The sequence below is a fragment of the Scylla paramamosain genome, chromosome 7 (genome assembly GCF_035594125.1).
Source record: "Scylla paramamosain isolate STU-SP2022 chromosome 7, ASM3559412v1, whole genome shotgun sequence".
NCBI lineage: Eukaryota > Metazoa > Arthropoda > Malacostraca > Decapoda > Portunidae > Scylla > Scylla paramamosain.
The window spans coordinates 18,512,257-18,534,756 of record NC_087157.1 but is presented as its reverse complement, the minus strand read 5'-3'; the positions used below and the strand labels follow the sequence as shown (position 1 = coordinate 18,534,756).

At 40.3% G+C, this 22,500-nt stretch overlaps 1 protein-coding gene and 1 long non-coding RNA gene across 5 annotated transcripts in view; both read left to right on the top strand.

Moving 5' to 3' along the window:
• Nucleotides 1-22,500, top strand: part of LOC135102167 (uncharacterized) — a 167,079-nt gene that overhangs the window by 122,675 nt on the left and 21,904 nt on the right. The gene's annotated exons all lie outside the window — the stretch shown is intronic.
• LOC135101832 (uncharacterized) lies at nucleotides 17,956-19,915 on the top strand. Its single transcript, XR_010269389.1, has 2 exons — nucleotides 17,956-18,908; nucleotides 18,972-19,915. It is a non-coding gene; the product is annotated as an uncharacterized LOC135101832 (long non-coding RNA).

The following is a 22,500-nucleotide window of genomic DNA, read 5'->3' as shown; positions in this document are numbered from 1 at the left end:
TTAATACAAATAGATGCGCTGCAACAAAGCAACAGAGATTGGGATGCTCATTCTTACAGAGCATTATAGTGAACATGTGAGGCAGAGATAAACAGACAGACGCAGACAGACAGATTGATTTAAAACACTTAGTAACATGTACTTGTTATAAGCAATTCTAAGTGACCATTACTTTCCCGTTCATTCCCATTCATTGAAGCATTTCAGTGTTGAGACGCAAAGGTAGTGTAAGTGTTGAGGCAGCGGTGGTAGTGGCCCCTTCACCTCGCAGCGAGGCAGGAAGGGGAAGCGAGGGACACCAGCAGTGACTGGCCTGAAGGCGCCTTGCGTCCCGCCTCCTCTGTGCGACCCTCTCCCTTGATTGCCTTCATGCATCAATCGCAGCATGACTTGTGCTCCTCCTCTTCAGTCTCACTTATATATATATATATATATATATATATATATATATATATATATATATATATATATATATATATATATTATATATATATTATTATATATTATTATATATATATCATTAACAGAAAATGTCAAAACCTTTCAAGATCTAACTCCCCTCGTGATTTCTGGCATCTAGCCAAAAATATCTCCAATAACTTTGCTTCTTCTTCTTTCCCTCCTCTACTTCAACCAGATGGCACCACTGCTATCACATCTATTTCTAAAGCTGAACTCTTTGCTCAAACCTTTGCTAAAAACTCTACCTTGGACGATTCTGGGCTTGTTCCTCCCTCTCCTCCACCCTCTGACTACTTCATGCCACGTATTAAAATTCTTCGTAATGATGTTTTCCATGCCCTCGCTGGTGTAAACCCTCGGAAGGCTTATGGACCTGATGGGGTCCCTCCTATTGTTCTCCGAAACTGTGCCTCCGTGGTTGTACCTTGCCTAGTCAAACTCTTTCAGCTCTGTCTGTCAACATCTACCTTTCCTTCTTGCTGGAAGTTTGCCTACATTCAACCTGTTCCTAAAAAGGTTGACCGCTCTAATCCCTCAAACTACCGTCCTATTGCTTTAATTTCCTGCTTATCTAAAGTTTTTGAATCTATACTCAACAGGAAGATTCTTAAACATCTATCACTTCACAACCTTCTATCTGATCGCCAGTATGGGTTCCGTCAAGGCCGCTCTACTGGTGATCTTCTGGCTTTCCTTACTGAGTCTTGGTCATCCTCTTTTAGAGACTTTGGTGAAACTTTTGCTGTTGCCTTGGACATATCAAAAGCCTTTGATAGAGTCTGGCACAAAGCTTTGATTTCAAAACTACCCTCCTACGGTTTCTATCCTTCTCTCTGTAACTTCATCTCAAGTTTCCTTTCTGACCGTTCTATTGCTGCTGTGGTAGACGGTCACTGTTCTTCTCCTAAATCTGTTAACAGTGGTGTTCCTCAGGGTTCTGTCCTGTCACCCACTCTCTTCTTCTTATTTATTAATGATCTTCTAAACCAAACTTCTTGTCCTATCCACTCCTATGCTGATGATACCACCCTGCACTTTTCCACGTCTTTTCATAGACGTCCAACCCTTCAGGAGGTAAACATATCACGTAGGAAAGCCACAGAACGCCTGACTTCTGATCTTTTTAAAATCTCTGATTGGGGCAGAGCAAACTTGGTATTGTTCAATGCCTCAAAAACTCAATTCCTCCATCTATCAACTCGACACAATCTTCGAGACAACTATCCCCTCTTCTTCAATGACACTCAACTGTCCCCCTCTTCTACACTGAACATCCTCGGTCTGTCCTTAACTTACAATCTGAACTGGAAACTTCACATCTCATCTCTAGCTAAAACAGCTTCTACGAAGTTAGGTGTTCTGAGACGTCTCCGCCAGTTTTTCTCACCCCCCAGCTGCTAACTCTGTACAAGGGCCTTATCCGTCCATGTATGGAGTATGCTTCACATGTCTGGGGGGTTCAACTCATACTGCTCTTCTAGACAGGGTGGAATCAAAAGCTTTTCGTCTCATCAACTCCTCTCCTCTAACTGACTGTCTTCAGCCCCTCTCTCACCGCCGCAATGTTGCATATCTAGCTGTCTTCTACCGCTATTTTCATGCCAACTGCTCTTCTGATCTTCCTAACTGCATGCCTCCCCTCCTTCCGCGGCCTCGCTGCACAAGACTTTCTTCTTTCTCTCACCCTTATTCTGTCCACCTCTCTAACGCTAGAGTTAACCAGTATTCTCAATCATTAATCCTTTTCCCTGGTAAACTCTGGAACTCCCTGCCTGCTTCTGTATTTCCACCTTCCTATGACTTGAATTCCTTCAAGAGGGAGGTTTCAAGACACTCATCCACCAATTTTTGACCACTGCTTGGACCCTTTTATGGGACTGGCATTTCAGTGGGCATTTTTTTTTTATTAGATTTTTGTTGCCCTTGGCCAGTATCCTTCCTACATAAAAAAAAAAAAAATATCAGATCTTCTAGTTTATATGTCTATTTATCCTTTAGTGTGTTTTACCGTTATGTAGATTAATACTATTTTGCACGTTATGATAAAGTGTCCTTGGAAACTATTACTGTAACACATTTCATTTAGTGTGAATTTGGTTTCCACGTAAAAAAAAAAAAAAAACTCTCCTTCTATGGAGAAAAGATATTTATATTTTCTTTGTTCAATTGGTATTGATATTATTTTTAACTCTGATTTCCCGGGAAGCGTTACCACCATGATATTTGTGACCTAACCTAAGGTAACTTTTTAGCGTCATAACCTTTGTTGCAGCTTTATTCAAGTAAAATCAAAGAGAGGAAAGCTTGTATAGTTCTGTGAAGTGTTCTTATTTGTCTCTGTGTGTGTTGATTGTCGCCTTGAAAAGTCAAGGTGACGTGGGCCTTGATGACTAGAGCCGGCCCACACTATTTGTCTCCCTTTTTTTAGAGGCTCGTCGTTGTAGATTTCTGAAAATATTAGTTTTCCTCACGTTTTTATTTTCCTTGTCAGCGAATGAAAGATAATTTATGATTTTCTTAATCATTTAGTAACGTATTTAATATCTTTGGAGGGATCATTCGCGTAGCGGAGCGAGGGGGCTCTATTTTTTTACCGCACATCTGTACACCCCACCGCTCCCGCCTGGCCCTGGAGGGCACAACGATGATTTGGCCAGGAGCACCTTTTGATGTCCATCGTATATAAAAGTTTTGATTTCATTTTCGGAAATACTTCTTGGTAACTTTTGAAGGCGTATCTTTGTTATTTTATTTAATTTCTTCGTCAGACTCACCTTTTTTTGCTATATTTTGCATATATCGATTTATCGGCATGTGGGCGAAGGTTTCTGCCTCGCAACTCGCACAACTATCGCCTCATCACTACAGATCGAGCTCGAGCGCACAAAATGCGCCAATTATTTGCCATAACTCATTTCATATACGGGAAAGGGTTGTGGGAAGAAGGTGTTGTGAGGAGTAAACATAGGAGAAATTAGTTAAATCTAGAAAGGTAGCTAGCTCAGGGAAGGTGAGAAATAGCTTAAGTATTTACCACACAAAATGTAGCAGTATTTTGAATAAAATAGACTTGCTTAGAAGATTAGTGTGTGTAGAGAAATTTGATATCATTGCTTTAACTGAAACTTGATTAGATATGTGAGGAAAAGTATTTAATCCAGAGGTCAAGATAGATGGTTATACATTGTTCTATAAAGATAGGGAAAACAGGAGAGGAGGAGGCGTCGTGTTATATGTTAGGGACACATTACAGTGTTGTATTAACAGTAGATTTAAAACAGATAGGAAAGCAGTAGTAGTACAGCAATGTACAGTAGTGGGAGTAGTGTACAGATCACCGATCAGTACAAAGGAAATTAACACCTCACTGTGGCAGGAAATAAATAGAGCAGGCAGGTACAGTCAGGTATGTGTGGTAGGAGATTTTAATTTTAGGAATATTGACTGGAGTCTGATGGTGGGTAAGAAGGAAGCAGAATTTTTTAAGGTAATTCAGGATAATTTTTTAAAACAGGTAGTCGATGGGAAGATGATGATAGATGGCAAGGTGTTAGGCTGGATAGGGTCATGGCTTAGCGACAGGCGAGAAAGAATTGTAATAAACGGCTCGAAATCCGAGAGAGGTCATGTAATCAGTGGGGTGCCATAGGGATCAGTATTAGGGACATTGTTATTTCTAATATATATCAAATGACTTGGTTAGTGGAATTAGTAGTGATGTTAGTAAATTTGCGGATGACACAAAGATAGATTAATTAGATCAGAAACGGGTGCCTTCGCCTTGCAGGCAGATTTAGGATGAATGAATGGACGGACATATGGCAAATGCAATTTAATATCAATAAATGTAAAGTACTTAGCGTAGGTAGAGGAAACCCACACAGTAGGTACACATTAAACGAACAATCTCTGGTAGTTACAGGGTACGAGAAAGATTTAGGAGTTATAGTTATCTGTGAACTCCGTCTAGAAAAACAATGCATAGAGGCTAGAAACAGGATAAATAGGGTACTAGGATTAATTTTTAGGAGTGTTAAAAGTAGAAGGCCGGAAGTAATATTAATGATATTCTTGGCGCTGGTCAGACCTCATCTAGACTATGTTGTGCAATTCTGGTCTCCACATTACAGGAAAGATATAGGTGTATTAGAATCAGTACAGAGGAGAATGACAGAAAGGATACAGGGGATGAGGAGTATTCCTTACGAGGCGAGAATGAAGTCATTAAATTTACATTCTTTAGAGAGACGTAGGTTAAGAGGGGACGTGATAGAAGTCTTTAAGTTCCCTTTCAATAGTCCAGGAGTCAAGCAATATTTTCATTCTTTCATCCCTTTCATTGGTAAACTCTGGAATTCTCTGCCTGTTTCTGTTTTTTCCCCTTCCTGTGACTAGTTGTTTTAAGAGTATTGAGGCACTTCCAGAAACATATTTAGTTTTTTTATTGACTTTTATTTTTTTATTTTTTATTTTTTTTTGTCTGTATGTATGGAAGCGGCAACTGAAAAGATTTTTTTTGTTCCTCTGTTTGCCATTCGTCAAGAAGATATGAGAGCGTGAGTATAAATAATGGCTATATGGAAATGTAAGAATACCATTTTATACTGACTCTAAATTAAACATGTATTGCATTGTTTACTCCAGTTTACTCAAGTTGAACCGTCCGATATCTTTTGCATCTAAATGATTTTTGTGTTCAGCTATTTGAATTTTTATTTCCAAATGCAGCTCCATGTTTTTAAGAAGCACAGAGGGTTGGAGAAAGACAAATCTTTCCTGAGTCTTAATAGGTGAATGTTAATAACAGTAGTAGTAGCAATAGTAGTAGTAGTAGTAGTAGTAGTAGTAGTAGTACTACTACTACTACTACTACTACTACTACTACTACTACTACTACTACTACTACTACTACTACTACTACTACTACCACTACTAGTAGAAGTGGTAGTAGTAGTAGTAGTAGTAGTAGTTGTTGTTTTTGTTGTTTTTTGTTGTTGTTGTCGTTGTTGTTGTAGTAAAGAGCAGGATTGTTATCTGGAGTGACACCAATTCAGTTTTTGTATAATTTGTATTTTCTTACAATTATTCCACACCTTGTCAATCCATGCAAGGAAAAAAAGAAAAGCAAAAAAAGAAAACGTATATTAAAAAAAGTGAGAGGCAAGACCAGCAAGTGAAACACGCCCTGCCTTCTCCATAGACTTGACGTGTTTACTGCCGCGCTTCCTGCCTGATAATTATACAGTCTTACGCTGGAGGCGCTTAATGTGGTGCATTTGTATGAAAGAATTTACTTTTTGCCTTGAATCTCTCTCTCTCTCTCTCTCTCTCTCTCTCTCTCTCTCTCTCTCTCTCTCTCTCTCTCTCTCTCTCTCTCTCTCTCTCTCTCTCTCTCTCTCTCTCTCTCTCTCTCTCTCTCTCTCAGCTCGAATTATGATTTCACTAAGTGGTTTAAGAACATATTCACATGTTATTCATGAGGCATCACATCCAGCAGCAGGCAGGAGGAGGAGGAGGAGGAGGAGAAGGAGGAGGAGGAGGAGGAGGAGGAGGAGGAGGAGGAGGAGGAGGAGGAGGAGGAGGAGGAGGAGGAAAGAACACAAAGGAATACAAAGGAATGCAACGGAAGACCAAACCTTGAGTTACTGACGAGGCTGTTTGGATAATTATTCTACATTAACTATTATTGGGAGATACAGGATAGTACAGAAGGTTCCTCCCCACCAATCTCTCCAGCAGAAGCTGACAAGATACAGGAATTGATACCACGTGGTATAGAAAAACCACATAGAACTTGAGAGAATAGTGAGGGAAAGAGTTGTGGTCTGTCTACTTTTGTTTGTGAGGGAGAGTGTAACTGCATGATAGTTGTGTGATGTGGTGTGTGCGTAGCGCAGGTGAAGGCACAGTTTGGTTGTTGAGGGGTGGTGCAGCATCCTTGCGTTGCGCTTTCCAGGGAGGCGGCAGTCAATCAGGCCACAGCTTCGGTCACTGTGTTTGTGTACCTTCCCTTTAGGGCTGGATTCACAGGTTATCGCCTGCAACTTTGACCTCTAGTACTTAAAATCACAAAGTTGATCAATAACAGGAGAATGCGGACGAAGAAAATGAGGATTACAACATGTGATTACATAGGATAACCAAAACAAACACTCCCACAGGTCTTTACATATCGCTTTGGAATTAATTTAGATTAACTACCCTTTAGTAAAGTAAGCTAGAGCAGTGTATGACTGCCAAACCGACACGCCCTCGTGCTTGTGCTGGCGTGGGAAAACCATCGCGCTGTGTGGGAAAAACTGGCTGCGTTTTGATTGGAAAGAATGAAGTGAGATTCTATTATTATTCCTATGCAAAAAAAGGAGGAGGAGGAAGAGGAGGAGGAGGAGGAGGGTAATAACAGCATATAGGAGTGTATTGCATATAGAGTGCATATAGGAGTGTATAGGAGTGTATTGAGGGTGCATTATCTCGGTACAGTGGCGGTGAGCGGGGAGATGGGTCGGTGAGTATGTTCAGGCGCAGATAGAGAAATGTGTTATTGGTCTGACGAATTGATTAATGAATAGGTATCTGGTTGAACAGGTAGATTTACAGATAGATGGCTGGATGGGTAAATGGTAAAATAGATTGACTGGCTGATAAATAGATTGATATATAGATGGACAGATGGATGGATAGATAGATTGATAGATACATGAATAAATGAATAGGTATATAAGTAGATATAAATATATATAGATGGGTAGATAGACAGTTCAGTAAGTAGAAAATAGATTAGATAAATAGACAGATAGACAGATAGACAGGGATAATAGTACATAGGTGGGAAAATATGTTGATAAATTCCCGTTGATTGATAAGAAGGTGGAAGTATTAGATAGGGAGAGATATACAGATAAAACATCGACGAATGGGTAGGTAAGTGAAGAAACACAGGATGGTTGAAGAGCAATATACATAAACAAATAAGAAGAAAGTGGAAGTGTAAGCGATGAATCAGATAAAGAGAGAAATTTGCTGTATATTGATGGACAGAACACATAGAAATGCAACTGTAAATCATGGTAAACAAACTAAGATAAATAAAGGTATGTACTATGTTAGAAGGAAATGACTTTAGAGAGTCAGCCAGCACATCAGACATTCAGAAAGCAGGACAGACAAAGACACATAGACACACTGACTGATGGGTGCATATGCCAAATGAAATAGTAAACAAACATTCATATATATATATACATTCTGGACTTTAGTAAAGCATTCGACAAGGTGCCCCATCAAAGGCTCCTGAGAAAGGTTAGGGCGCACGGGATAGATGGGAAGGTGTTAGGTTGGATAGGGTCATGGCTTGGTAACAGGCGACAGAGAGTGCTAATAAACGGCTCGAAATCCGAGTGGGGTCATGTCATTAGTGGGGTGCCACAGGGATCAGTATTAGGGCCATTATTATTTCTAATATATATCAATGACTTGGATAGTGGAATTAGTAGCGATGTTAGTAAATTTGCGGATGACACAAAGATAGGTAGATTAATTAGGTCAGAAGCGGATGCCATCGCCTTGCAGACAGACTTAGATAGAATGAATGAATGGACGGATAGATGGCAAATGCAATTTAATATCAATAAATGCAAAGTGCTTAGCGTAGGTAGAGGAAACCCACACAATAGGTACACATTAAACACCCAAACTCTGGTAGGTACAGGGTACGAGAAAGATTTAGGAGTTATAGTTAGCTCTGAACCTGCTACTCTATGAATTACCTTACTAGAAATTAAAAATGCATATTATAAATTTTGTATATTGTTGTGTGGATCACTGGAATTGTGTTGAAACCATGGAGAGAGAGAGAGAGAGAGAGAGAGAGAGAGAGAGAGAGAGAGAGAGAGAGAGAGAGAGAGAGAGAGAGAGAGAGAGAGATTGGATGTCTTGCAACACAATACACATGCATATATATCGTGCACATTATTCTTCCTCTTTCTTTTTTCTTTCTTGCGACATTTGGAAAAAGCAAATGTTGAGATAGTGTGTGTGTGTGTGTGTGTGTGTGTGTGTGTGTGTTTGTGTGTGAAATAATAGACAAACGGACAGACAAACATATATTACAATACACAAAATTGCACATAAGCTGGGGACAGAGACTCCCAACCAATCACGCACCCACCCACACAAGACAGACAGAAGGTCAAAGATATACTGATATACGTACTGACATACATTCTTCATCTCTTCGGTCAATATGAAGACGCTACACGAACTTACATATTGTCCTGTGCGTCTCGAAGGAGTAACGCCGGGAGATGACAACGTCCGCCCTTTACTGCTCAGGGAAGCACAGGGACTGAGTGTGTTGCTGGCAGTTTGTTGCAGTTTTAGGATTCCCGAAGGCTGACGAAGAGTTTTAAAAGTAAGAATGTATTGGAGAGAGAGAGAGAGAGAGAGAGAGAGAGAGAGAGAGAGAGAGAGAGAGAGAGAGAGAGAGAGAGAGAGAGAGAGAACACAAAAATAAAATCGGAGAGAATGAAAAAGAAAGTTTAAAGTAAAAAAAGAATGAAAAAAAAAGCTTCAATCGTATAGACAAGTAAATGTATATACATGCTGACACACACACAGACACACACACCACAGACACACACACACACACACACATACACCACACACCACACACACACACACACACACAACACACACACGCCACAACACACACACACACACACACACACACACACACACACACACACACACACACACACACACACACACACACACATTGACAGTCATAGCACCACTCAAAAAAGAAAAAAAAAGCCAGAAAATAACAGAAAGAAGTGAAAAAAAGAAAACATTGAAAGACATAAGCCGTAGTGAACAAGTGACATTAGGAAGAGAATGTAATCTAATATTAGTAGGTGGCTGAAGTTACTCGGAGAATGACATCATGCTTAAAGGGAAAGTGAGGAAAGAAAATAGCATGCTTTAACTTGGAAAAAAAAAAACTTCGGTAATGAACAAGGAAAATATGAGGAAATAAAGCACTAAAGTAGGGAAAATGTGTAGCAGATTGAAAGGAAAAAAAATGAAATTAAGCGCTAAAAATGGGTGATGCCTACTTAGAGAGAGAGAGAGAGAGAGAGAGAGAGAGAGAGAGAGAGAGAGAGAGAGAGAGAGAGAGAGAGAGGAGAGAGAGAGAATGTGTCTTTCCTGTCACCTCAGATAAAAATCTATATATTTTTTACATTTCATTGAGCGCTGAAGAACACAGACATTGAAAAAGTAAATATGACGGTTCCTTCTTTCATATTTATTTTTTATGACATTTTATGAGACAAGACTGTACTTCGGTATCCTTATGTTATAATTGTTATTTTGTCTTTTTATTTATTTATTTATTCTCTGCTTATTACTTATATATAATACATATACTTTTCCTGTCCTTTGTTTTCTAACATTACTTTGTTATTTTATGCTGTTTCTTTATTGTTTACATTGTTGCACTTGAGTATAAGAGTCTTTTTTTTTTGTAAGAGGGAAAAAAGACATTTCGGATTTTATCTGTGGAAAGAAAACGTGTGTGGGATTTTTCTGAGGAACGTTTATTCGTGTGTTGATAGAGGAGAGTCTTTAAACTTCATTAAATGCTCTCTCTCTCTCTCTCTCTCTCTCTCTCTCTCTCTCTCTCTCTCTCTCTCTCTCTCTCTCTCTCTCTCTCTCTCTCTCTCTCTCTCTCTCTCTCTCTCTCTCTCTCTCTCCTCTCTCTCTCTCTCTCTCTCTCTCTCGCTTTAGTTAACAGTTGAACCTTGCACAGTTTAAGTGGATGAGGAGAGAAAATAGAGATACAGATGGATGGATGGATAGATAGATAGGGTAGATAGATAAAAGTTAGATAGACAGATAAGTAGATGGATAGACAGATAGATAGGAGGTCATATTTGCCTTGATATCGCCGTGTAATAAGCCCCGAGGAATTCATTCTTCATAGAACGTTAATTGATTTATAGGCGGAAGGCGAAGCAAGGCAGCACATGTGAAAGGTAATGCAGGATAAGATAATGTGATATGACTGCCATTTAGCGTCCTTGTGTGTGAGGTCCACAAGGCCAGAGTGAAGGGGGAGGGCACATCTCAACTTATTGTAACCTTCGTAACTCTACTGACTGGATTACATTCACGGGAGTTAGTCATTATTACATACGAGTACATACATGTTGCGACAGTAAGAAAAGTATGCCTGTGCCGGTTTTTTTTTTTTTTTTCCCTTTTTCCCTCTCTTTATTAACATTGGTGTTCTATTGGGGTAAAAAACGATCATGCATTGGTGCGAGAGAGGATGAAATGGATTAATTTTTTAAAAATTACTGGTGTCTTCCTTTTGAGTTTCGCTTAAGTCTCTTTTTCTTTGCTTTTCTACGATTGTGTTTTCTTTTGCTTTCTGTTTTGTTGTTGTTTTATATTCTCTTGTACTGTTGCTTCCTATTTATTTATTTTTTTATTTATTTTTTTCATGCGACTTTTCCTTGTGTTATTTATATTCATTATTTGTCATTACTCTTGTTAATCTTTTGTTTCCTCTTTTAAATATCTCGCTTCCCTTTTCAGTGTTTTTCTTTAATTATATTTCACATTTATGTATTTCCGTTCATTCGTTTCCATTATTCACTATGTTATTACGTATTTCTTTTGGCTTGCATAATGAAATGACCTTTTTCCTCATTTTCTTTTCATTGCTCATCTTTTTAATTGATTCTTCCCATTCACCTTTTTTTTCTACCTCTTTATTTTTTTAAACTGTCTCCACCGTCTTCTTCCAAAGAGGACAACATTTTCTGTTTCGTTACCAGCACTTTTGAAGGTAATTAATGTAAACACTCCACTACGTACAAGTACCAGGAAATCAGGGGCCTGGTGTGGATTCTGAGGCAGCGGTGGTGATGGTGGCGGTAGTGATGGTGGTGGTGGTGGTGGGTAGTAGTGTTAAGTTCGTTTTAAGTACTTACTTATCGTTCCACTCATTTCCTCCGTTTCTCGTCATCGTCCTCATCATTATTTTGACGGTCTCTCTCTCTCTCTCTCTCTCTCTCTCTCTCTCCTCTCTCTCTCTCTCTCTCTCTCTCTCTCTCTCTCTCTCTCTCTCCTCTCTCCTCTCTCTCTCTCTCCAATAAGAATAAGAGTAAGCATAATGAGTATTAGTACTAATTGTTATTCCCAAGATGATAATAGCAAGTATAATAATAATTATAATAACAACAACAACAACAACAATAATAATAATAATGATCTTAATAATAATGAGAATAACAATAGTAATAATCTTAGTTCTAATAATCATTTTTAGATGGTAATGATAGCAACAACAACAACAACAACAACAACAACAACAAGAACAACAACAATAATAATAATAATAATAATAATAATAATAATAATAATAATAATAATAATAAGTAATGAAGCCTTTGGTCTTGCAAGCTGCCATTTGCATAGCTCTGAAACATTGCCTCCCAGTGGTATCGGCTGATGCCTTTGTTATCGCTGTGGTTGTTGGTGACGCTGTTGTTTTCATTACTATTATATCTTGCTACACAAAAAAATAGATAGATAGATAGTAGTAGTAGTAGTAGAACCATGAGTAGTAGTTGTTCCTGTTCATCACCTTTTTCCTTGTTCTTGTTATTTTTTACTACTACTACTATGTCATGGATCGGTGTTTCCTTTTACGTTACCCCTGCCGATCACATGCGACTCCTGGTTGAGTCTCCAGGGTAGACTAGGGTAGGACACTCAAAAGAAAGCACAGTCGTAAATATTTGACTTATATTTACACAGTAATTACAAACAAAGGCCTGGCTAGCTATGGCTACACTCAGTGGCGCGTGGGCCGCACACAGAAAGAAATACCTATTCCTTCGGAATTGAGGCCAATGCCCGGTCCTTTTATGTTGTGAGAGCACAGCCTTACGTTAAGTTACTGGGTCACGGAGGTAATTAGTCGGCACTATGCACTGTATCACTTATGCCGGGCAAGGAGCGACGACCACGTGGTCGCTGGGTGACTGGAAATGAAATCTTGTTAACAGGCCTTACCGCAAATAACTCACCCCAGGCGTTCCACTGGTGTACTCACTCCTCCAGTCTGCTTCGATGAAAGCCAGCTTCGTTGGTCAGGGTTTCGGCTTACCGCTGCACCACGCTGTCCTTTCTGCAGGCTGGTTCGGGAGGAGTCGAGGAGGGCACGTCCTGGGCGCTGGGTGACCTGGCTGGGAGTGGAGTTATTTGCGGTAAGGCCTGTTAACAAGATTTCATTTCCAGTCACCCAGCGACCACGTGGTCGTCGCTCCTTGCCCGGCATACAACAAATAATCAGTCGGCGCCATTAATGTTCAGTTACAAAAACACACGTGATATCTGCAACACATCACTTACTATAAACATTCCATGACTGAGTAAATCTTCGTACATCATACACACCTGTCATAACAAACATAAAACATCAGTTAAAAACATCCTGCTCCTCCTTTAATAAGATCATTGATTTATAGACTGCATTACGCTTTCAAACTGCACTTACTTTCAAGTTATTCCGTCCATCTCGACCCCTCTCTGGTCAGGCCCTCTGGAACCTCTCGGTCTGTGTCTGCTACTCTCCGCAACTCTCCACTACTGAATTATTCCACTGTTACACGCTATAATATACAGTCGTTTGGGACTGCCTGTTTCTCTCAAAAAACTATCGTAATTTTCATAACATTTTACGTATCTACTATTCACATTGCTCATCTATGCATGTGATCCGCCCACAGGCGTGGTGCTTGATACAGAAGCCAGTCAGAGGGTAGGGGCAGTTTGGAGGCGGAGCGTTAAGTGGGCGTAGGCTGACTTGTCCTTCTTGGTGCCTCACGCCTCCTGGCCTACTTTCCCTTTCAAATCCTTTCTCTGCCTTGCCCCTGCTATCATTACCGTTAATCCCTCCTTGACCCAGGCTGCCTTCCCAGGTTGTATGGCCGTCTTCCTGTTGTGGAGTGCTTGGGTCCTGTGTCCCTTGTTTGTGTTTCCTCGGTTTCCTCGATATCAAGTGCCAATTATCTTCCCTTTCCCGTGTAGTATGATCGTTTGTTATTCTCCATACTTCATTCATCTCCATTTCTTCTTTTTTTTTTACTTATTCTACCTTTTTTTTCTTTCCTCTTCCTTATTGTTTTGTTTTGTTTTTTCGTTTTTTCTTCTTCTTTTTTGACAGTACAATATATATTGTAGTGCGGGATCACCAGAAACTCTGATTCTTCAAATTGGGTTAATGTAAGCAGTGGCGTTCCTCAATGTTCAATCTTATGGCAGATCCTCTTCATAATATATATGAATGACATAGACGAAGGAATCAGAAGTAAACTGTCAAAATTCACAGACACTAAAATTGCTAACAAGACTGACACCAAACCAGCGTCAAATTTTGCAAAATGATGCATACACTCTCTTTGAATGGTGTGAAACGTGGCTTATAACTTTAATTTTGATAAATGCCACGTATCAAATATTGGAAATAGCAATCGGCAGGAAAATTATAAAAAGTAATCCCCCATCAAAAAGTTTGGATCCTGAGAAAGATCTGGGAGCTTTAGTGACAACAGATCTTAAACCAAGCAAACAATGCAAACGAAGTCATTGAAATTGCCAATAAATTAATAGTTTTCACCTTCCAATCTGAAAAAAAAAAAAAATCTCACCTTATACAACTCACTTGTACGTCCTCATTTTGAATACAATGTAAAGTTTTTGTCATCCTGTTATAAAAGGAATATTGAGAGATTATAAAAAAAAAAACAATACGAAATAGAGTAACGAAAATTACTCGAAGGCTTCGCAATAAACCCTACAATGAACGCCTTAAAGAACGAGATCTATTCTCCCTCTCCAAACGCAGGCTAAGAGGGGATCTGATATTGCTTTACTAAACTTTTAAGGCTTTCACAAATATCAGACCCGAATTCTTCCTAAGATTCAACATGTCTAATATTACAAGAAACAATAGCAAATAATAGGTAAGCGATTTCAAACAAATGAAGCCAAACATTTTACTTCAATCGTGTCATAAATATGTTGAATTGTGTTCCATCAAGCGTCGTTAACTCAGGCACTGTTCACTCATTGAAAACCTGTCTTGACAAGTATGTAGACACTAATTCCCGGTTGTCATTGTTCATGTCTGAATAACGAACACGTTCACTCCGTACTGTCCGTGCTGGCATGTAGATTGTATGTGGTCGAAGTAGTCCTCCTGTCTTTCTTTAGTTTCCTCTCACACTCCATGTTGTTTTTTCTGTACAACATGGTACCATTTTTCATGTGACCCTTGCCTGGAGGGATTGGGGGTGGGGGATGGAAGGACCCTTCTTCTGTGCTATCCTTTCTCTACCACTAATAGAGTAGAATAGTTACCCAAACAGACTTACAAGGACCTCTTGGTCTGTTACTGTTTGGACTTCTTTTGTATTCGTTTGGTTCCTCTTTCTGTGCTATCCTGTTTGTCTCTTCCACTAGTTAGCGTAGAGTAGTTACCCAAACAGCCCAGTAAAGACCTCAGGAACTTTTGCTGTTTGGGGCTTTGTTTTTATTCTCCTCCTCCTCCTCCTCCTCTTCCTCCTCCTCCTCCTCCTCCTCCTCCTCCTCCTCCTCCTCCTCCTCCTCCTCCTCCTCCTCCTCCTCCTCCTCCTCCTCCTCCTCCTCCTCTTCCTCCTCCTCCTCCTCCTCCTCCTCCTCCTCCTCCTCTTCCTCCTCCTCCTCCTCCTCCTCCTCCTCCTCCTCCTCCTCCTCCTCCTCCTCCTCCTCCTCCTCCTCCTCCTCTCTCCTCCTCCTCCTCCTCCTCCTCCTCCTCCTCCTCCTCCTCCTCCTCCTCCTCCTCCTCCTCCTTCTCTCATCACATGATGAACAATTAGCTGTGAGGGGCATTGAAAACTCAAGGACCCAATCAGTGACTGTCATAGGGATTTGAGGTACCAGGGGTCACTGCTGCAGGAGTGCGGCGCTCCTTTACGAGAAGTGCACTCTTATAGGAGTCGCATGGTAGCCGGAGCCTGATTGACTGATGCCTCTCTTGAAAGCGCCAGGCACAGTATAGAGAACCCAGCAAGCCCACTTTTGTTTTTTTTTTTTTTTTTTGTTTTTGTTTTGTTTGTTTTTTTTTCAATTTTCCGCGCATGACGTCACGTTGTCGGAGATCAGGACAGCCAGATTCGCCTTTTTTAGGCCAAAACATAATTTTTGGCTTTTTTCATGCATTTGGTCTAAGGATATCTAGTTTGCCATGAATTACATTATTATAATTATTATTATTTTTTTTTAATATGTTGCTTATATATGCTCCATTTGGCCATAACAAGTTTATTTAATATGGTAAGTTTGTTCACCGCCACCTAAGACAAAAGTTTTTTTTTTCAAGTTGTCGAGTGCACGTATGTTTTCCTTTATTTTCCTTTTGTTACCATGGTTATCCTTACAGTTTTTCCCATTTTCTCTTATTGCTATTGAATAACAATAAGGGAAAATTGGACAAATCAACTGGGTAAACTCGTTTTCCATCCCCCAAAAGCGATCGTTCTGGTTGTTTATATTTATGTCGAGTGGGAAAGAAAAATGTGTAGAGCAGTGTGATTGAACTGTAGGCCCGCGCGCCAGTTCATTTAGTGTGGCCAGCGTGGACTCATTGATTAATTTTATATGAGGAAAAAAATACTTAAATGATATTCAGCAAAGGTCAAGTGTGTGGAATAATAACGATTAGCTTGTTATGACATTGCTGCTACAATAACATAATGCCTGCAGAGCGAAAGTCCTTCCCCATGGTTATGAAGTAGGGACGTAGGTATATGGTACACGTCATGAACACGGCCACTTCTTTGTGCCAAGAACGTTTTCATAATGTGTTGTTAGTATTTTTGCATTCACTCCTGAACCCACCAATCTCAGTTAGTGTACATTGCATTGGGGTCAGGTTTCAGATGAGGCGTCGGGAGCTGTATGGCCTTAGGCCTAGTTGCCTAGCACATACCGTTACAAGTAACTCTCTTCCACTGTCGGTATTCTCACACTGGAATTGAATTCTTTGAATTCGTTTCCGTTTTTTGGCCCAGGCGAAGGACTGACGAAGTACGTGGCACTTGTATACACAGATCGCCACTCCAGTAGTCCGCTATAGCCCAGTGCTCAGTACACATCGTGTAATATTTGGTAAATTCTGAAGTGGAATAATATAAACTTTGGGTTTTTGTACTGCCTGTTTTTGGGTCTTTTTGTAGTGCGTTTGGCCGTTTTGTCTTATTTTTTTTGTTGGCTTTGGCCTTTTTCTGCTTCAGTAATCTGGGAACCCTGAGTGTACTGCCTTCAGTTCCACCCACCACTCACTCTGCCTTAGGGCTTCATTTTAAGTTTAAGGTACATCGCATCTCTAAAGTCCATGTGCGCAGCGCTTCTTATAAAGCACTATGCAAAATGTGCTATATTAAAATGAATTTTTCGATGATTATTCATCAGTTTAGTTTGTCATCCATAATCAGTATTATCATTATTAGTAACATTTGTAATTCCTGTGTGCACCGTTACCCTAGTGAACATAAAAGAAGAAAACACAAACCTCAACACACTTAAGAAGAAAGTATCCTACACAACACAAATAAGTAAATCTACATAAATGTTAACTTGAGCGAAAATCAAGTTGTATGGTAATAAATAAATTCTACAAAACAAATAGATTCAGTACATAAGTAACAGAAAAAAAAAAACAGTAGGAAATATAGATGTAAATGCCAATGACACCGTGCAGAGCATAAAGAATATAAAAACAAGGTCTCCATCGTTACAAATACTGAACTATTAAAACTTACAGCTTACAAGATACGACGCGGAAATAAAAGGACACAAACCAGCTACACTACAATGATGGTGCCGATGACGATGATGACGGTAATAATAATAATTTTAATGATAATAATAATAGTAATAATAATAATTAATAATATATAATAATAATAATAATAATAATAATAATAATAATAATAATAATAATAATAATAATAATAACAACAACAACAACAACAGTACCACTTCACTACGTTTCGCCTCACGCGGGGAGCAGGGGTGGGAGGGGCACAGGTCTTTCTTCTTTTTCATGCAGTTTTCTTTTTTATACCTATGAAGCATAAACACACTTCCAGCCTCCGCTGGTCCCCCCTACCCTCTCTCTCTTAATCCTTCCCGACGCCGCCCTTCCTCCCAGTCGGAAGCTTTCATCCTGCTGATAGGTAGTAAAGCCTGTGTGAAGAAGTGAGTGCTTCACCAACTTTTTTCAGTGACATAATTTGATTGATGTCTATGTTGAGAGTAGGACGTGAATTACGAATAAAGCAATCCGTGGTTCTCTGGGCTGAGTCATTCTCGTGTTGCAGGATGGACAGGTGTAATGGTGTGTTGTTATTGTTGTTGTTGTCGGTGGTGGTGGTGGTGGTGCAGCACAGGGGAGGGTTCCAGAAAGCTGCTCCATAACCAAGGAATTCCTGCCTCTGTAAAGTTCTCTGATCTTACCTACTGCTATTTGTACTCTACGACATACTCCCACAAGTCAACAGTTATCTAATTATCACTGTGGGATGAACGTTCACATTAGAATGAGCAGCAGGTTTTCTTATTGAACTTTTGGTGCTGCATGAACACAGGAAGGGAAATGATGTGTTCAAATATATCTTGTTTACCGTTGGGGTTTCATGGCGTAGTGACAGTCTTGGGAACCCAGTGTGTGTGGGATGCCAGCGGTCATATCCCATACAAAATACAATAAATAAATAACGTCATGAAAATAATTCACATCATAATTCTTTAATACGTACTGGCGTGAACATAAGGTGGTTAAATAGAGCAACTTTACAAAAAAGATGGGGAAGATGGGGAAATAGACCAACTTTAAAAAAAAGAAAAAGGGCCCTCGTGGCCCAGTGGGTAGAGTGATGCACTTTGAGTTTGGCGTGAGGGAAGTGAGGGGCGCGTAGGTTCGAACCCCCCTCTCGGAACTCACAAAAACCTTGAAAGAGCATCCCTCCATCACCATGTGTGATGGAACTGCCCACGGGGAGGAGGGGAGGTGAGTGCGCAGCACCTCCCTACCCCTCCCCAGGGGAGGAAGGCACCGCCTTACCGGCCCCCGGGAGAGCAAGGGAGGTGAGTGCACAGCGCTTCCCTTCTCTCCCCTAGCTAACCCTGGCAAGTCTACGGACTACCAGGCAAAAAAAAAAAATAAATAAATAAATAAATAAATAAATAAATAAAATAAATAAGGGTAAGTGCATAGCACTTCTCTTCTCTTCACCTAACAGAATAAAAAATATAAAGGTGAGTGCATAGCACTTCCCTTCTCTTCCAACCTACCAGGCAAAAGATAGAAAAAAAATAAATAAAGAATTAAGGTGAGTGCATAGCACTTCCCTTGTCTCCGGCAAAAGATAGAAAAAAAAAAATTAAGAATTAAGGTGAGTGCATAGCACTTCCCTTGTCTCCTAACCTACCACGCAAAAAAAAAAAATAAATAAATAAAAAAAATAAATAAAATAAATAAATAAATAAAGATAAATAAATAAAAATAAATAAAAAACCTCCTTACCACCTCGGACCTCGGGAGAGCAAGGGAGGTGAGTGCACAGCACTTCCCTTCTCTCCCCAAGTCTACGGACTGCCAGACCAAAAAGAATAAAATATATATAGGTATAAAAAATAAAAGTAATAAAAAAAAAGATAAATGAAAAAATAAGTAAATAAAACAAAAACAATAAAACTCCTACTCCCCCATCAATAAAACTGACTGAGTCTGGCAAATCAACAATAAATAATAAAAATAAAACAATACCAACTGACTGACCCTGACAACCCCAAAGACCACCACCCACCTGGGAAGCACGGGAGGTGAGTGTGCAGCACCTCCCTACCCTTCCCAGTCTCCCAGTTTGACTTTGACCACCAATCTGACTCATCCTACCAACTCCAAAGAGCAACTCCAACTGTACAGACCACCACCACCACCACCCTTCTGATCTCGGCAAGGTGAGTGCGTAGCACTTCCCTGGACTGACCCTGACTGACTGACCCTGGCAACTCCAAAAACAACCAACCTGACTGACTTACAGATATGTAATCACCTAACTGACTGGCCCTGGGGAGCATGGGAGGTGAGTGTGCAGCACCTCCCTACACTTCCCAGTCTCCCAGTTTGACCTGACTCATCCTGGCAACTTCAAAGAACAACTCCAAATGTACAGACCAACAGTACCTCCTACTCTGTGTCCCACTCTGACCCTGATCCATACATCCCTACATCCTACCCTGTCCTGGCTAGGTGAGTGCGTAGCACTTCCCTACCACCTGCCTTACTGACCCTGGCAACCATAAAAACAACCAACCTGACTGACCTACAAATCTTACTGTAATCTGGCAACAGACCACCAAACTGACTGACTCTGGGGAGCATGGGAGGTGAGTGTGCAGCAACTCCCTACCCTTCCTTACCCTTACCAAAATAAATGAAAAAATAAAAAAAAAAAAAAAAAAAAAATATAGTAAAAACAATAAAACTCCTACCTCCCCCTCAATAAAATGACTGAGTTTGGCAATCAACAATAAATAATAAAAATATAACAATACCAACCTGACTGACCCTGACAACTCCAAAGACCACCACCCCACCTGGGAAGCACGGGAGGTGAGTGTGCAGCACCTCCCTACCCTTCCCAGCCTTCTAGTTTGACTTTGATCCCCAATCTGACTCATTCTAGGAACTCTAATTGTACCGACCACCACCAGTACTCCCCACCCTGGCAACTGATCCTGGCAAGGTGAGTGCGTAGCACTTCCCGTGACTCATCCTGGCAACTCCAAAGACACACCATCCTGACCGCCCCTGGGAAGCACGGGAGGTGAGTGTGCAGCACCTCCCTACCACTTCCCAGTCTCCCAGTTTGACTTTGACCACCAATGTGACTCATCCTACCAACTCCAAATGTACAGACCACCACCACCATCCCTCTGATCTTGGCAAGGTGAGTGCGTTGCACTACCCTTGACTGACTGGGCCTGACTGACTGCAATATTTTCATTCTTTCATCCCTTTCATTGGTAAACTCTTGAATTCTCTGCCTGTTTCTGTTTTTTTTCCCCTTCCTGTGACTAGTTGTTTTAAGAGTATTGAGGCACTTCCAGACACATATTTAGATGTTTTATTGACTTTTAATTTTTTATCTTTTTTTTTTTTTTTTTGTCTGTATGTATGGAAGCAGCAACTGAAAAGATTTTTTTTTTGTTCCTCTGTTTGCCATTCGCCAAGAAGATATGAGAGCGTGAGTATAAATAATGGCTATATGCAAATGTAAGAATACCATTTTATACTGACTCTAAATTAAACATGTATTGCATTGTTTACTCCAGTTTACTCAAGTTGAACCGTCCGATATCTTTTGCATCTAAATGATTTTTGTGTTCAGCTATTTGAATTTTTATTTCCAAATGCAGCTCCATGTTTTTAAGAAGCACAGAGGGTTGGAGAAAGACAAATCTTTCCTGAGTCTTAATAGGTGAACTACTACTACTACTACTACTACTAGTAGTAGTAGTAGTAGTAGTAGTAGTAGTAGTAGTAGTAATAGTAGTAGTTGTTGTTGTTGTTGTTTGTTTTTGTTGTTGTCGTTGTTGTTGTTGGAGTGACACCAATTCAGTTTTTGTATAATTTGTATTTTCTTACTATTATTCTACACCTTGTCAATCCATGCAAGGAAAAAAAAGAAAAGCAAAAAAAGAAAACGTATATTAAAAAAGTGAGAGGCAAGACCAGCAAATGAAACACGCCCTGCCTTCTCCATAGACTTGACGTGTTTACTGCCGCGCTTCCTGCCTGATAATTATACAGTCTTACACTGGAGGCGCTTAATGTGGTGCATTTGTATGAAAGAATTTACTTTTTGCCATGAATCTCTCTCTCTCTCTCTCTCTCTCTCTCTCTCCTCTCTCTCTCTCTCTCTCTCTCTCCTCTCTCTCTCTCTCTCTCTCTCTCTCTCTCTCTCTCTCTCTCTCTCTCTCAGCTCGAATTATGATTTCACTGAGTGGTTTAAGAACATATTCACATATTATTCATGAGCCCATCACATCCAGCAGCAGGCAGGAGGAGGAGGAGGAGGAGGAGAAGGAGGAGGAGGAAGAGGAGGAGGAGGAGGAAAGAACACAAAGGAATACAAAGAATGCAACGGAAGACCAAACCTTGAGTTACTGACAAGGCTGTTTGGATAATTATTCTACATTAACTATTATTGGGAGATACAGGATAGTACAGAAGGTTCCTCCCCACCAATCTCTCCAGCAGAAGCTGACAAGATACAGGAATTGATACCACGTGGTATAGAAAAACCACATAGAACTGGAGAGAATAATGAGGGAAAGAGTTGTGGTCTGTCTACTTTTGTTTGTGAGGGAGAGTGTAACTGCATGATAGTTGTGTGATGTGGTGTGTGCGTAGCGCAGGTGAAGGCACAGTTTGGTTGTTGAGGGGTGGTGCAGCATTCTTGCGTTGCGCTTTCCAGGGAGGCGGCAGTCAATCAGGCCACAGCTTCGGTCACTGTGTTTGTGTACCTTCCCTTTAGGGCTGGATTCACAGGTTATCGCCTGCAACTTTGACCTCTAGTACTTAAAATCACAAAGTTGATCAATAACAGGATAATGCGGACGAAGAAAATGAGGATTACAACATGTGATTACATAGGATAACCAAAACAAACACTCCCTCAGGTCTTTACATATCGCTTTGGAATTAATTTAGATTAACTACCCTTTAGTAAAGTAAGCTAGAGCAGTGTATGACTGCCAAACCGACACGCCCTCGTGCTTGTGCTGGCGTGGGAAAACCATCGCGCTGTGTGGGAAAAACTGGCTGCGTTTTGATTGGAAAGAATGAAGTGAGATTTTATTATTATTCCTATGCAAAAAAAGGAGGAGGAGGAGGAGGAGGAGGAGGAGGAAGGT